Source organism: Rhamphochromis sp. 'chilingali', assembly GCF_963969265.1.
Source record: "Rhamphochromis sp. 'chilingali' genome assembly, chromosome: 4".
NCBI classification, from domain to species: Eukaryota; Metazoa; Chordata; class Actinopteri; order Cichliformes; family Cichlidae; genus Rhamphochromis; species Rhamphochromis sp. 'chilingali'.
This window is the reverse complement of record NC_137948.1, coordinates 14,346,286-14,362,977: the sequence shown is the minus strand read 5'-3', so window position 1 is coordinate 14,362,977 and position 16,692 is coordinate 14,346,286. Positions and strand designations below refer to the sequence as shown.

At 44.6% G+C, this 16,692-nt stretch overlaps 1 protein-coding gene across 1 annotated transcript in view; it reads left to right on the top strand.

Moving 5' to 3' along the window:
* prkcaa (protein kinase C, alpha, a) overlaps positions 1–16,692 on the top strand; it is a 155,095-nt gene that overhangs the window by 10,406 nt on the left and 127,997 nt on the right. The window lies entirely within an intron of this gene.

The window sequence follows — 16,692 nt, the reverse complement described above, 5'->3', positions numbered from 1 at the left end:
AGGGGAAATATTCAGTTTCTGGTTATTGAAGGGTGTTTGTTTGATACACTGCACGTTTGTGCTGTCAGGAATAGGATGTCCTAACTGCAACCTTGATACTATTTTGGCCCAGAGTTAGAGATAGAGAAAAATACAAGATTCAGAGATCCTTTGAGCAGAGCAGAGCAGAGCAGAGGCAGCGTGGCATATGTGTGTGTGTGTGTGTGCATCTGTCTATGAGATGCAGAGGGAAAGGGCAGAGTTCAGGTTTGGCTATATTTAGAGTTGTTCCTTGGTCCCCTGAAGATATACAGTGCTATGCAAAGCATTGGATCTGTTTATAGGATGCTTGTTCTTTTGATATCTTTTTGGATTACATAAGGGCTTTAACTAGGAATGCACACATGTTGTGCAGATGTTATCAACCTAATGATTTCACTCAGGATATTGTTCTTATGCAAACTTGGGTCATTGTGGCAGTGTGTTTTTTTTTTTCTTTTTTCTTTTTCAGTTTCTGCGTGTTTGCTCAAAATAAAACAAACACAAGCACAAATGTTCCTTCATTACAGGAGATTTACTATTTTGAATAGTTTCAAGTTGTTGATTATTTCTATCTGTTAGAGAATTCACAAACAGTTCAATAAGGAGAGATCATTTGGAAGAACTGAACGTGAGACTGAGAAATTAATCTGTTAATTATGAGGCAATTAAACGTCAATGACCCGTCATGGCAGAACGAACTTCCAGCTGTGATAGGATTTAGGACAGGTCTCCCTGGAATCTAGATGTTGGTGGTGGTGAACATGAAGAGTGAGGCTTGGATGGAGCTCTAGGTGCCTTGGTGAGGTGGAGATGGCAAGGTGGTGTGTTGCAGGAATGAGATTTTGAAAGGGAGAATGATGGAGAGCACAGAATGAATGCAGAGTGGAGGCTGATTGGCTCAAAGAGAGCGGGCGAGCAGATGATTGGACTACAGTAACGATGTCAGTGTTGAAACAGACAGCGTGGGAAAGTGGTAGTGATGCAGTGAACAGCCAAGCAGGCAGATGACTGATTACAGATCTTCCGTATTAAACTTATGCATAAGAATCATTATATGCATGAGAATCATTATATGCATAAGAATCATTATATGCTATAAGAACCTACAAGCGAGTACTTAAACCTGTGTAAGACTGAGCCACACTAGTCGATCAATTATGGTTAAAAATAACTAGAAAGGAGGGAGACAGTGCAGTAAATTGGTAAGCTTCAACAAATGAAAGACTACATCTGCTAAGCTGTAGCAGATGTAGTCTTAATTTGCTGGATGCAGAGCAAAGACGTGAATCATATGAAATATGTTTTATTGTTTTGTGTGGTGTCTATACTTAGATTAATCAAAAATGTAAAAATATACAAAAGTAGACAAAATGCATTCTGTTAAAAGTTCCAGATCTTAAATCTACACTATTAGCTGCAGATCTGGCTTTTGACCAGAGCCACTTGCGAATAGGAAGCATGTATCTCGATAAAACAAGCGCAATATCAACCGTAGACTGTATTTAAAAGACTTAATGCAACTCAGTGCAGGTTAGCTTTTTCGACCTATGTTTGGATGAAAGCTTGGAGCACCAACAGTACACAAATTGAGTTAAACAATCAAACCTTCCACAGAGTTCTTATGAAGGGGGGAAAAATCCACAGAGACCAAAACCATTTTGATGCAAACATGCTTTTTGACCCTGTAAGGTTGGACATGTTAACATGGGGATCTATGAGGATCGACTTGCTTGTGGAGCCAGCATCGAGTGAGCTCTTGCAGTTTTTTTGCACATCTCCTTGTTAAGTTTATTTTTCAGCAGTTGCCACTTGGTATCAACCAGTAAAATCCCTTCACCAATACTGATGAGGCCAAGAGGTCCAACATAAGGAATGATATCTGTATAATTTAACCTGGTGCATGTCGAGGGATGCAGGGAGTGATATTTCTTTTTTGACAGTTGCCATGATAAGAAATTCCAGTAATTACCCAGGAGGAGTCATGCTCGACTCATGTGTAAAAGGCTGAAAACCTTTTCTTGTAAGATCATGTCACGGTGATTTAAGTTGTCTGCTCCGTTGCTTCAATTGAAATTAGACTGGAGTCAATGAGGTACCGAATTAACCCTCATTTTGGAAGAAAGTCAACAGATGCAATCACTCATGTCAAACACGAGAAAATACACTCCTGGGCATGACATCATTGCACTGGTTGCAGCTAGTGGCATATGAAAAATAAAAAGCGATGAAAACACTCAGATGCATGTAACTCCCAAGAAAATATGTAAAAGCCACACTTTTTGGTCTTGCTCCCTGCAGTCATTCCAGCCTTTGCTGGAATCACAGGCAATGTGCTGGACAAACAGGAGCAGCAGGCAGTAAAAATAAGGTGTTAAATTAAAGTTAACGCTATGTACCTAAGTCCATCATCTGTCTTCTTAACTGCACCTCCAATTCAGGGCTACAGAGAGGCTGGAACCTGTCCCAGATGTCTAATGCTTAATTTATGGTTTGATTGTGTCAGTTTCAAGAGGTATTTGCCTACCGTGAGCCTATGGAGAGGGGTATTAAACCAAGGGAAAATTTGCTCTGGTGTAGTGCTCCAAAAACTGTAATTTACCCATGAAATGGACACTTAACCCAATACCTGCGCCAAAGAGAAAAAGTCACAATGTGCACAAAGTTAATAGCATTTTACACTGTGCTCATTGTGTCAGAAGCTTATAAATCAATAAATCACATTTACAGCATCTTATCAAATTGTGAGAAACCCAGAGGATCTTGATTAAAGTCTGCGGTCATGTAAACCTTTTAGTCAAATGCCCGCCTGTCTATTAGAAATGTTTTGAATAATGGGATAAGTCGAATTCAGTGTTGAAAAACCTTAGCAAGTGTATTGGAGAAGCTTAAATGTGAATAAAGGGCGCTTCAGATATACACACTATATATTTGTCTTTAAGACAGAATTGAATACAGTTTTAGTGATGCTCTAAATGGTCAAGTGGAGCTGCTGGCTTGTGAATGTTTGGGTAATTTAGATTTCCCTGAAAGCCTCTCACCTCGCTTCCTGTTTTTTTTTTTTTTTTTTTTCACAATCAATTCAGAGCAGCTGCATTAAGATTAGACTAATCCATCATTATTTATCACCTTAATTCCCATTATGCATTTGGGGGAAATGCTGTGTTGTGCTGCATAGTTCTAATGTGTTTGGTGCTGAATAAGGTAATGTTTGTCAGATTTGTCATCCTGTAGGGACTGTGTTGGAATATGTTAATCCCAGTGCTTACAATACGGATTTATTATAAATATTGCTTTTAAAGTCAACATTGATGTTCAGTCAAAAATGTCAGTGTTTTAAATACCGTTTTGATGATTGTTGTTCCCTTGCGGCAGTGTTTCACAACTCTGAAGTGGATTAGGTTCCCTTCCTGGCTTTCATGGAGATTTTTGTGTACACGTTGCTGCAACAATGCTCATCATTTCTGGACAGGATAGCTCCTAAACAGAGAGAAATGCATCCTCTGACACCTGCATATCATGAGATAATAGGCCCCTGTTCAGTTCCTGATTGCATGCTGGTGCCCATTATGTAGCCCAAATCTGTCCCACAGTTTGATAAGGGGATTTGAGGGCAGGAAGGGGACCGACTGAGCAATTGCAGGTGGGATGACGTCCATGTTCCTGCTGTCACGCTTACGTCATGAGAGAGTTCACCTGGGAATGAAGCTATGGCTGCGAGGCATAGCAGAGCTTTGCTGACTTTCTGGTTATGTGCTCTTGCATGTTGAGTCAGATCCTGGATTTGAATAGGTACCTTTCTGCCATTAGCCCTAACTGTCAACCTCTAATACTAACTGTTACGGCCCTAGCAGGGCCTCCTCCTGAAGGTGCCTGTGTGGGCGTGTCCCACCACCTCTTCTGCCTGAGGTGCCACCTTTCCCTGTTACACAGCTGACTCACATCAGTAATTAAAAGTATTTAAGCCCAGGGAAAGGTGAGCTCTGGGCCAGAGTGCCATGAGTGTGTTTGTGAGTGGTTACAGCTAGTGAGCTGTGTTATTGTGGTTTGCAGCTAGTGAGCTGCTCTCTTTCTTTTTGGCTTACGTTTTACTTTATTGACCACGCCTGAGTTTTGTTTGTTTTCTTAAATGGTGATAGCGGCTTGTCCGTCTTTTTTAGTTGAGCTACTTTAATAAAACTCTTTGATTTAACCCTTTTGCCTCCTTGACTCCTTTTTCTAACCCGGTCACTTTTTGTTACTCCCCCCTCACCGCCTAGACCCCTCAGGGGAACGTAACACTAACTAAGCTTTGATCATCAGTGATGTCAGTTCTGTGATTGTGCTATGTCTGTAATCCGTAACAGAAAATGTCGTTGTAATGATGAGGTGTTTTGTTATTGGTTCAGCAACTAAAGCAGTAAATTGTATTTTATTTTAGGTAATAGCCAACACTTTTCTGGGCACAGTTGCACTTTATTCAGTACTCTGCACTTAAAAATGTTTTCACATTAGGAAGCATAAACTTGCATGAGATCTCTTGAATGTTTATTGATTGTTGAGCATTTTGGTGGTTGGTGTGGTTATGTCTTCCGGGCACTTGGGTGGCTGCTCAGTGCCTGGTGGAGGCAATGTTAGCCATGAGTATAATTGATTAAAGTGTGGTTAAAAAGTGTGGGTAAATGTATTTGTGCAATCTATTGTGGGTGGGTGTTTGATTTTAGTGATTTTTTTTTTTTTTTTTCTGAGGGTCGAGGCCACTAGTGTTTTTGAGCCCTGCCATGTTGAGCTCTGTACATGAGTACATTTGTTTGTATGCCCATGTAGAGTTAGGTAAAAGAATGGACTGCCAGCACCTTTGTGTTACTGCGTCTGCTCTGTTTGCTCGGGCACCTCGATCTCGTACAAGAGGAAGCGTTTGGCAGCTCAGTCGTAAATGGACTCAAGTTGAGAGCATGCAGATACCGCATGGTGAGCCAAAGTCTCAGAATCTCAGCTGTAGAGTGAGTCCCTCATTTGGCTGGATATAATTGATATTTATTGCTAGTTTTATGAGACTTGTCTTTGGTAATGTGCAACTTGTGACAGCTGCAAAAACAGCCGTTAAACATGTGACTCAGTTTATTATAAGAAAAACACAAGGGTTCCCATAATTAATACAGAATTGTGTTATTTTTAACTCTCTGCTTTGCAATCGTGCATGAAGCAATCCACCATAGAAGACACTGAGAATATTTCTGCACTTACCGTCCTCTGAACTTTATGAGATCATGCAATGAAAGCTACACTCCATTATACATTACAAATAAGGACTACGACTCCCTTTTTGCTTTCCTGGAAGGACTTCATTTACTGATGCTGGTATTGTGTTCACTGTAGCATGTTGCTCTCGCTGCCTTCGTCATCAGTGATGTAAACAGTAAATGTGCACGAATCCAGTGTATCCATCCATACTTTGAGAGTGCAACACTATGCGGTAGTTTGACCTATTAAACAGACCTCTGATGGCTTAAGTAATGGTCCATTTAGATGATTAAAGCCACTTTCAGATGGTCGACAGTTCTGAGGGGTATAATTGTATCATAGGTGCTTAATGGGAGCTTAACTGTAGCTTTTACTTGAATGAAACACTCAGACAGACCGTTTATATTTGTGAATGAGACCACCTGTTGCTCTGTCATTTGCTCGTAGGAAGTGTGCCTGCTTACTGGGATTAACTTTTAGGCTGGATGTGAGCAGCAGGGAACAGTCCTCCTCGGTCCTTCTGAATCAATGCTGTAATATCAACAAGTCACAAATCCCACATCTGTCTGTACACAAAGTAGGCCTCTGCAGGCTGCAGTACTTTAAGCTGAATCATCTGCCTTGCCATTTAGCACAGTTGGCTTCTGCAGTTAAATAAAACCCTCAGTTTTAGTGTGTTGCTTTACATCAAAGGCTACTGATCTTCGGGGGTCAACATCTAAGGTCCAGGCACTCTTAGGGGTTATTGATCAGGGCTGGTTTTAATTTCTTTGCCGATCTATAACTGCAAGTTGGGAAGAATTTACAGTTTAACCGATAGAATTCGTTCCATCAGCTTCAAAAGCATAGTTTGACATAAGGGAATGAAGAAATTGAAATAGAAAATGCTCTTTCTTTTGAAAATAAATAAGAAAAATTGTGAAAGGTAATTGATTATTCCAATATGACCAACTGAGAAAGGAATGCCTTCAGGTCTGGCTCATTTGTAAAAATATCACATATTCAATCACAAACAGCGATTTCCTGTTTTCTTGTAATGGGTGTGGTGTGTGTGTATATGGAAAGTCCAGTGTGTAAATATAAGGAGTCAATGTGGGTAAAGCCTCTCACATTTTTCCTCTCACTATGATGGAGAAACATTTGATTTTAGGACTGTGAGTCTATAATCTTCCCGCCTTCTTTTGTCTTCGGAGTTTGATCTCGATGGCAGCAGAGACACGGAGCTGTAATGCATTTTGCAGCACAGTTTGTGGGCTTGTCAGTCACTCTGTTATTTTTTTCTGCCAGGTTTTGCATCTTTGCTTTATTGTTATTTACTGAGTTGGTGAAAAAAAAAAATAAACTCACATCTCCAGAGCCTTATGCAACAGTGAGTAACCGCAAGCAGGATGGAGGCTTAATAAATCAGTCGCACAGACAGATTTTAAACAACAGCTTCCTTTGGCATATCCTGGGGGAGATTGTGAATGAGACATTATGACTGTGTCATTTATTTTCCTTGATTTAGCAGGATTCCATGCTTTTCGACTACCCTTCCCCTGCACAACATAGCAAAACCACCAGATCGCTGCAATCCTTTGCACTGAATTCACCCATGGATTACAGAATACTGAATAATCCCAATGATGACAAATTTTGTTGGGCACTATCTTCTCAGTCATCACCAGATGCCTGAAATTATTTGCACGCACATTCAGTTTGGGTTTAAGTTAAGAGTCATGTAGGCCTGTATGCCAGCATCTGCTTCCTGAATGTGGTGAGTGATGGCTTTCAACTTAATCCACTTCAAGAGCACGTTGCTTGGTCTGTAGCTGTTTTATTGTTCCTCCATAATTTATTCTTACATGTCACATATTGTATCATTTGTTATTTTTGATTTTTCTACTATTCTGGCTTTTTATTTTACTCGTATGGGTCACTAAACGTAAAGCTGAGACATTATATACTTATCCTTCGAAGTTAAAATCATCCTTACAAGTTTTGATGAAAGTCAAAAATTGAAGCAACTTGGAAACACCCAGAAGAAAAAATTGTTTTCTGTTGCAATATTAAAGGATGCAACAGAAATAAATAAAGGAAGGGCTGTTATTAAAAAGTCATCATGCAACAGGATATTTGAATAAACGGTGTATGCCTGTATTATGTCTTCACAGAGATGAGATTCTTAAATGAACCAGCAAAGACAGTCGTGCTCATTCTATCCTACTTGTGGTGAAATTATGGTTCAGCAGTTAGGGTGTGGTCACAGTTCGCTGGCAGTCCTTGGGTGGCCCGTCTACCTGCAGAGAGCGTCTGTTGTCAGTGGAAGCAGTGTGCAAACTGTGCGGTACAACTGGTCTCGCTTGTGCTGTTGATGGTCCGTCAGCCATCTGCAGAGAAGGGCGAAGTTATAATGTACAAAGAGCTGAAGCGAAACTCAACCCTGCAGTTGGGATTTTGGAGGAGTGCATGAGTGCACGTTTCCATTGGGTGTAAACTCCTCTAACTGTCCATAGGGAAATACATGAGCAAATGGACATAACTGTGGTATGAAAAGATATGCATTACAAGCTTGCCTGGAATGGCTTCATCCAGGCCAGCATACTTTCAGTTTCACTTGTTCCACCTAAAGAGGCATTGCATTTTAAGTGAGTTTACTTGACGCAGTGATATATAATAATCCAATTACATATGCATATGTAGATCAGAAAAATCATTTGTTCCTTCACTGTACTTTAGTGAAATGCAGTGTAAACTTGTATCATGACCTCATACTGGAACTATACCTAGTAAGTCCAGTGTGCTACTGGACCATGAGGATGTTACATTGCAGTCACTAATGGCTGTTAAGCTTTTATTAACAACTGGTAGACTTCCGGTCATTGCGTTAATACGCTTCATCCACATAGCTTTGTGAGTCGAGCACAACGATCATCACAAGGCTTTTGCTAATGGTTCTGGCTAAGTGGCTCTTAACCATCGTCATTATGGCTTTTGATGTTTCCTTGCAAACATTCTGTGATGTCATTCCGAACAATTTCTCTAATCTAGACTTTTTAAAAAAAGATGACGCAAAGTATGCCTTCCCTTTCGTTTCACTATTTCCAAACATGAAATATTAAAACTTGATGTGAAGTGCTACTATGGAAGAAACACACACACACACACACACACACACACACACACACACACACACACACACACACACACACACACACACACACACACACAAATTGTTAACTAAAACAGATTTTAAGAGACTCTAATTTACAAAATGTAGGACAAATTTCACAGACGCTAAGATAATTGTAGTATTCGTGATTTCCTCTTCGCTGGAAGATCATTTGGCAAATTAGTTTTAATTGTGTTAGTTTAGGTTGATAGAGAGTATAGATTGATGAAGAGTGTTCTCATAAATACGTTTATATTTGAATTTTGGATTAGATTTAGTTGCGGTCCTCTCTTATCACCATTAAGTGAAGCATTAAAGTTGCTCTACTGCTCAAAATATTCATCTCAGCAATAAATTCAGATAGGTGTGGTCTTAATTTTGTCCTTAAAGACAATAAGATGTGTCATCTCTCAAATTAATGCAGGCTCAGATTAATAAAATATTATTAGGACATAAAGAGTAACACGTACATACTTTTGACATCATCAGACTGTCTGACCTTCTAATTTTCTTTCAATTGAAACTGTGGACGGTTAAAGACCACAGCAGGTTTCAACTCAGCACAAGTTTTGTTGTATTAATAACAACAGGTTGCTAAATAGACTTGGTTTTTATGTCATGCTGTTCAACCACAGCCGCTCATAATGACACCGAGCAACAGCAATGAACTGTTTCAACTCTAGCTGACCTGAACGCACCTCCTTTGAACTGCAACTTGGTGAATAACTCACATTAGAATAATACAGATTTTCTCAGTGACATGGATTCAACTTAATAAAAGGTGTACCTTCCAGAGGTTCACGCCACTTTGGTTACGGATCAGAATGCTTTTAAAACTGAGAGGGTTTGGTTAATCCATGGGGAGGTGCAGCACTGAGCATTACCAAGGATTAGAGTAGGACATTACTACCACAATGCATTAGAAGAGTATTAGATAGCTCCATGATGGAGAACAGACTAATGCACCAGGCTCTGAATTACAGCATAATCTGCATTTAATTGCCATGAGTTTTGTTGTGATAATGGCATTATCTAATGGAAGAGCTCTAGAAGGGTTGGTATGAAGAACAAAAGGCAAGGGAAATGGAAGGGGTAGTGATGCAGTAACAGATGTGCGACTCTCACTTTAAGGATAATTATGCAGGCTGGCAAACCAGTGAGGATTTTTTTTGTTTTAATCTTCCTTGCACAAAGATCCCTCTCGTTACAACAGAGATGTTTTTCAACAGTGAAAATGTCAAGAATGCAAAAAACATTGAGTGAATATAATAGAACAGCTTTGTAAAGCATAACAATTCAATGCTTGTTTTGGATGAGGCACTTTGTCTGTTTGCTTCCAGCTATTACCAAGACCCATCGGCTGTTTCTGATACATTGCAGCGTTTAGCATTGGGATTTGCAGCGGTGGTGTTGGTGGGCTGTGTGCGTGCATGTGCGCTGGACAGGAGATACATGCATGCTAAACAGTGCCACATCTGTGGTGTTCATCTGCAGATGAAAGACATGCCAAATACCCTATGTTAAAAATTATTGTTGCCTTATATAATATATTAACTGCCTCTCCATGTTGTCTCTCAGCCTGCTCAGCAAAGTGGTACATAAAGCAGTTTTCTGCTTGCTGTATCCTCTGCTCATTGAATAGGGACAACTGTCATCAGCTGCGGCCCACGATGGCAGAGCTTGGGAAGCAAATGAGCGAAACAGAAGACACAACAGTGACCTAGTCAGTGGTATATTGCTGGTATTAGGGCTGGGCCATATCATACCGTTCACGGTAATACTGGTATAATGTTGGGCAACGATAAGAAAATGAAATATCGCGATAGAATATGGGTAAAACGCACATGCGCAGTGCCTTTTGTTTTCATACGTACATGGCGGAAAAAGCATGGCGGCGACGGAGAATGAGAAGTGCGAACGCAGATCGTTGAATGAAACAGATGAACCAGAACTGGTTTGTAAAAATGCTGCAACTTCAGTGGTGAATTTATATATATATATATATATATATATATATACATACACACACACACACACACACATATATGTATGTATGTATGTACATACATACATACACATATATATATATGTGTATGTATGTATGTATATATATATGTATATATATATATATATATATATATATATATATTAGGGGTGCAACGATACACAAAATTCATGGTTCGGTTCGATACTTTGGTGTCACGGTTCGATATTTTTTCGATACAAAAAAAATGTTCATGCCTTTTTTAATTTGTCATTTATTAAAATTATAAATATATATTTTAACTCAAAAGTACAGTTTTTAAATTTAACCCTAACCCTTGTGCGTGTTTTTTATTTTGACAGCGAATGCGCACCTGCGGACCACTTATGTGCAGCCCTGGTTAATTAGCTCGTCATATTGCAGCAACAGAAATTCTTTTGTCCATGAAACCATAAAGCTGCACTTTCTTTTTGCCTTATAGTCTCATTTGTCATAACTTCTCCGTTTTGTGGTAAGCTTTTCTTTGGCTGTCACTTCTTCACCCTGACCTGTCTTATTTGGCTCAGCAGAACTAAAATATATATACTGCTGCTTTTACACACGGACTCACATAAGCTCAGCGATTCTCTGCGCGATCAGCCTCTCACATGTTTAAGCTTGCTGCGGGAGATTTCACTTGTCATGTTTGCATAGTAAGCTAACGATTAATAAGACGATGTCAGAGGAATTGGTGCACAAATTATCATCACTCACAGATCAGTGCTGTCGCTCTCTATACACAGTTCGCGCGATTGCAAAGTGAAAGCAAAAAACAAGCGCAAATTCAAACGCGATTTCAATATGTCACATATTGACAGTGGCTCACCGATGCCAATGACATAATTACCCAGCTACATTTCTGAAAGAATGCAAAAGCATTGACATATATTTTTCCTTCCTACAATAGCCCGACGGGCAGGGAAGAGATAGATTTTGGTAGCCCGACTGAAAAAATCGCTAGCCCCAGGACGTCGGGCTAGCGATTTTGCGAGCCCTGTATCTGATTGAGGAATCACTCATCTTTGGAAAAGAGAGTTTATTACAGAGAAATGTCTCTTTCCAAAATAAAAGCTATACTATCCGCTTCTTCTGGGCTATATTCTCAGCAGCATAAGGAGAATCATGTGCTAACAGCTGTCTAAATGACTCGGCTAAAGTTAGTAGCATGCTTGTTGTTTTTGTCTTTGCACTAGGATGATGTCGGTGTAAATGTGCAGTCATATTCGTTGTGTTCCCACTAGTGCTTTCAGGTTAATCTCGTTGAAATGACCTTAACGCCACAACACGGCAAATCTCCGTTAACGAGCTACCGCCGATCACCCCGTGCATGGGGCTAGACGGCCAACACGTTAACGAGCTAACTGCGCTAACACACTAGTTCCCACCCATGTAATTAAGCATTGCGTGGCACATCCAACATACTGTTTTACTTTAGTCCATGACTCGCTTACCTTCAGGGTCATACGTCACATGAAAACCAAAATAATTCCAAACGCCAGATCTGAATGAGAGTGGGGGAGGTCCATCTTGCAAGGAGAGCTTAACTTCTGTCTTGCTAGCTTGCCCTGCGCTCTTCCTTCTGACTATGCTGTCTGTGTTGAGCGCTCAGTGGATCTGCGCTCGACAGTGCAGCCTAGGCGGAGTAGTCGAACGCAGATTCACTGAGCGCTCAACACAGACAGCATCGTCAGAAGGAAAGTTGATAAAATAAATTACAAATGTTGTATTGTTCGATACATATGCGTACCGAACCGAAAGCACTGTATCGAACGGTTCAATATCGATACGAATATCGTTGCACCCCTAATATATATATATATATATATATATATATATATATATATATATATATATATATATATATATATATATATATATATATATATATATATATATATATATATATATTGTAACGATGGTTAAGTGTTACTGGACAGTGACATGTTGGTTTTCTCTGCACACTGTTGTTGTTCCTTTAAGATTCATGTTTGGTTGGGCTGCAGGAAGTAGTGAGGGTGGTGTACAGGAAGGGGTGGGGGGACCTGGTTGTTCTGTGTGTGTGCCAGGCTGAAGAGAGGTGTAGTTCGAGAGCGCTTCCCCCTGAGTTAACAACCCGCTGGCTTATGTGCCGAATAAACGGACAAACTGAGACCCCAACCGTCTGGTTCTTGTGAACGTTACATTGGTGTCAGAAGTGAAGAAAGAAAAAAGAACCCCAGAACGCCCGAGACCCTGTTGCCGGCGACGCTTGCCGTTACGAGACGAGGATGTTGCCAGGCAGGATTAAGAAGGAGACGGAGGAGAGGGAGGTTCGTCCGCGCTCGCCCGCCCATGGAGTGAGGGAAACGGCACTGCGGCTGTCTGCCGAGGCTGGATTTTCTCCAGGTTTGACTAGGCTCGGGAACTGTTCGCACAGCGGCCGCGATTCCGGCGGGAAGGAGTCGACCTCGCTTGGCGCGCCGTCACGTGATGTAAACAAACATGGCGGCGCCCAGCAAGCTGCAGCGAATATAAAAACGCCTAAGTTCAGCGGCAAGACGCCATGGGAAGTGTTTATCGCACAGTTCGAGCTGTTAGCTGTTGCAGCTGGCTGGTCTGAGGAACATAAAGCTCTCCAATTGGCTTTGTGCCTGTGTGAGGATGCAGCTGCATGCCTGCTGCTGCTGACCGAGGAGCAGAGGGGAGATTATAATGCTCTGGTCGGAGCACTTCAGAGGCGCTTCGGGCAGTATAACCAACCAGTGCTGCTGAGGTCGGAGTTCCACAACAGACGCAGATTGCCAGGTGAGCCCCTCCGCATTTTGGCCCATGAAGTCGAGTGCCTTTGCCGGAGGGCGTATGACAGCATGCCACCATCAGTGCAGGCGGAGTTAGCTCGGGACCAGTTCCTGCAGGCCCTGAGCCCTAAAGAGCTCCGCATGCAAACTCAGCTTGCTCGGCCGGCCACACTCAGTGCAGCCCTGGAGCTAGCGTTGGAGAGGGAGATGCTTGCAGGATCCTCTGGGGGCGCTGACGACGCACACGTGGTGAGGGCTGTGTCAGCACCTGTGGAACAGATGGAGACGCCAGCGGGCCTGTGCAGTTTGGTGCAGACAGCTTCGCTGCAGTCGCCTTCCCCTCGGGCTGGCCCACACCGCCGACCTCAGAGCTGCTGGGGATGTGGACAAGTCGGACACCTCATCAGGCAGTGCCCCAAGCTTGCAGCGGTTCAGGGAAACGCCCACGGGCCCGTGTAGGCGGGAGTACACGGGCCTGGGAGAACGACATCCCCACACCACCGCCACCTCCACCCGGTGCGGCCATCACTGTGGGCTGGACCCAGGTTGGCGGCTTTTGCCATGTTCCAGTGACGATTGCGGGGGTGTCCTGTACGGCCCTGCTGGACACGGGATCCAATGCAACGCTGGTCCGACCCGATATTGTCCCAACCGGAGCTGCTGTACAACCGACTAACGTGCAACTTAAGACTGTGACCGGTGATCTGGCCCCAATGAGAGGGAAGGGAGTGTTCCAGTTCAAGGTGGGGGACCTCGGTGTGTCTTATGCTGCCTGGGTGGCTGACGTGCAGGACGCCTGCATCCTTGGGCTGGATTTTTTACGAGCCATTGGTGGTGTACTGGACTTAGGCAAAGGCCTCCTCGTACTCCCTGATGGGAAGAAGGTGCCGCTTATTCCTCCCCCGGTCTGCACAGCATCTGCCGCGGCGTCCACCTCCACCGCAGAGACCCCTGCAGACCCGCCAGCAGAACAGCGAGCGGAGGAGGAGGAGGAGGAGAGGCTCTCAACAGTGAGGAGTATCTGGTCAAAGAACTGTGAGGGGCTGACTCCACAGCAGCAAGAGAGTCTATGGCAGGTACTAAAAGAGTTTAGTGACATTTTTGCCCTGAAAGAAAGTGATGTTGGCTTGACACACTTGGTAGAGCACGTCATTGAGACCGGGGATGCCCAGCCTATTAAAGTGCGCCCCCGCCGCCTGCCCCTGGCTCATCAGGAGGCTGCAGACAGGGAGCTGTGTGAAATGATGAAGGCGGGCATCATAGAACCATCTGATAGCCCGTGGGCCTCCGCGGTGGTGATGGTGCCTAAGAAAAAAAGTCCTAGGATGCGTTTCTGTGTGGACTACAGACCACTCAACAAAGTGACGAAGAAAGACTCTTACCCCCTTCCCAGGATTGATGAGTCCCTCGACTTAGTAGCCGGGTCCTCCTGGTTTTCCACCCTGGACCTGCGGAGTGGCTACTGGCAGGTGCCACTGTCCCCGGAATCCAGACCGAAGACAGCCTTCTGCACTAACAGGGGACTATGGCAGTTCAAAGTCCTGAGTTTTGGCCTTTGCAATGCTCCTGCGACCTTCGAGAGGCTCATGGACAGTGTGCTGGCTGGCGTCCCACGGCAACGGTGTCTGGTTTACCTGGATGATCTTCTAGTGCACGGGAGCTCCTTTGATGCTGCCCTGGATGCCCTGAGACAAGTGTTGGAGAGGGTGGCGGCTGCAGGCCTGAAGCTGCATCCCGACAAGTGCCACTTCATGAGGAGGGAGGTGGAGTTTCTGGGCCACAAGCTGGGTCGTGAGGGCATCAGCACTTTGGAGGAAAAAATTCACACCATTACCGAGTGGCCCACACCAGCAGACCAGAAACAGCTCAAAAGCTTCCTAGGACTGGCGTCTTATTACAGGAGGTTTGTGAAGGGCTTTTCTTCCATAGCCGCACCACTCTTCCACCTGCTGCAGAAGGACCGTGACTTCATCTGGACCCAGGACTGTCAGCAGGCGTTCGACACCCTCCGCAGATCGCTGACAGAGTCCCCAGTCCTTGCCCCCCCTGACCCCGCCCTGCCTTTTGTCCTGGACACTGACGCAAGTAATGTGGGGCTGGGAGCGGTGTTGTCGCAGGTTGGACCGGAAGGGGAGAAGGTGGTGGCGTACTTCAGCCGGGTCCTGAACAGGAGCGAGCGGCGCTACTGTGTCACACGACGAGAGCTGTTGGCTGTGGTGGCGGGGGTGAGACACTTTAAATACTACCTGTGCGGCACAGCATTTGTTGTCAGAACTGATCATGCTGCCCTTCAGTGGCTGATGTCTTTCAGGGAGCCAGAGGGACAGGTGGCTCGCTGGCTGGAGGAGCTCCAAGCCTTCAATTTCACCGTGGAGCACAGAGCAGGGACGCACCATTCTAACGCAGACGCCCTCTCTCGCCGCCCATGTGCTGCAGCTGGCTGCCGTTACTGTGAGAAGCGAGAGGAAATAGAGCGGGAACTCACGACAATAGACGGAGCAGCACAGCTCGCCTGCAGGGTTCTTCTGGTGGTGGATGCAGCGGAGTGGAGGGCACGGCAGGAACAAGACACAGACCTGCTGCCGGTCCTGCAGTGGCTGGAGAAGGGGGAGCAACCCCTTTGGGATGAGGTCACTGGGTTTTCCATCTGTACCAGGGGGCTGTGGGCCAAGTTTGCAGCTCTCAGGCTGAAGGAGGGGGTGTTGGAGCGTGCCTGGAAGGATCCTGCCACGGGGGAGGAGAGGTGGCAGGTTGTGGTGCCAAGGTCGCTGAGGTCAGCTGTGCTGGGAGCCTGCCATGGGAGCACTGGCTCTGGCCACTTTGGGGTCTCCAAGACTCTTCGCCGCCTCCGCCAGGGCTATTACTGGGGTCAACAGCGGAGGGATGTGGAGGACTTTTGCCGCAGCTGTGATGCATGTTCCTCACACAAAGGGCCACAAGACCAGTCCCGGGCTCAGCTTCAGCAGCAACCAGCAGGAGCCCCAATGGAGCGAGTAGCTGTGGACGTCATGGGCCCATTTCCTCGCACAGACAGAGGAAACCGCTATGTTCTTGTGGCCATGGACTATTTTACCAAGTGGCCGGAAGCATACGCCATCCCAGATCAGGTGGCTGAGAAGGTCGCTGATGTATTAGTGGAGGGGATGTTCAGCCGCTTTGGAACAGCAGAGACCCTCCACAGTGACCAGGGGCGTAACTTTGAGTCCAAGGTATTTGCTGCCATGTGTGAACGCCTTGGGACTAAGAAAACCCGCACCACCCCACTTCACCCCCAAAGCGATGGGCTGGTGGAAAGGTTTAACAGGACGCTGGCCCAGCAGCTAGCCATCCTTACCTCAGAACACCAACGGGACTGGGATTACCATCTTCCCCTTACCCTCATGGCCTACAGGTCGGCAGTGCAGGACTCCACCCAATGTACGCCTGCCCTGCTCATGTTAGGGAGAGAGCTGAGAACTCCTGCAGAGTTGGCTTTTGGGAAACCCCCGGACGCGCCAGAG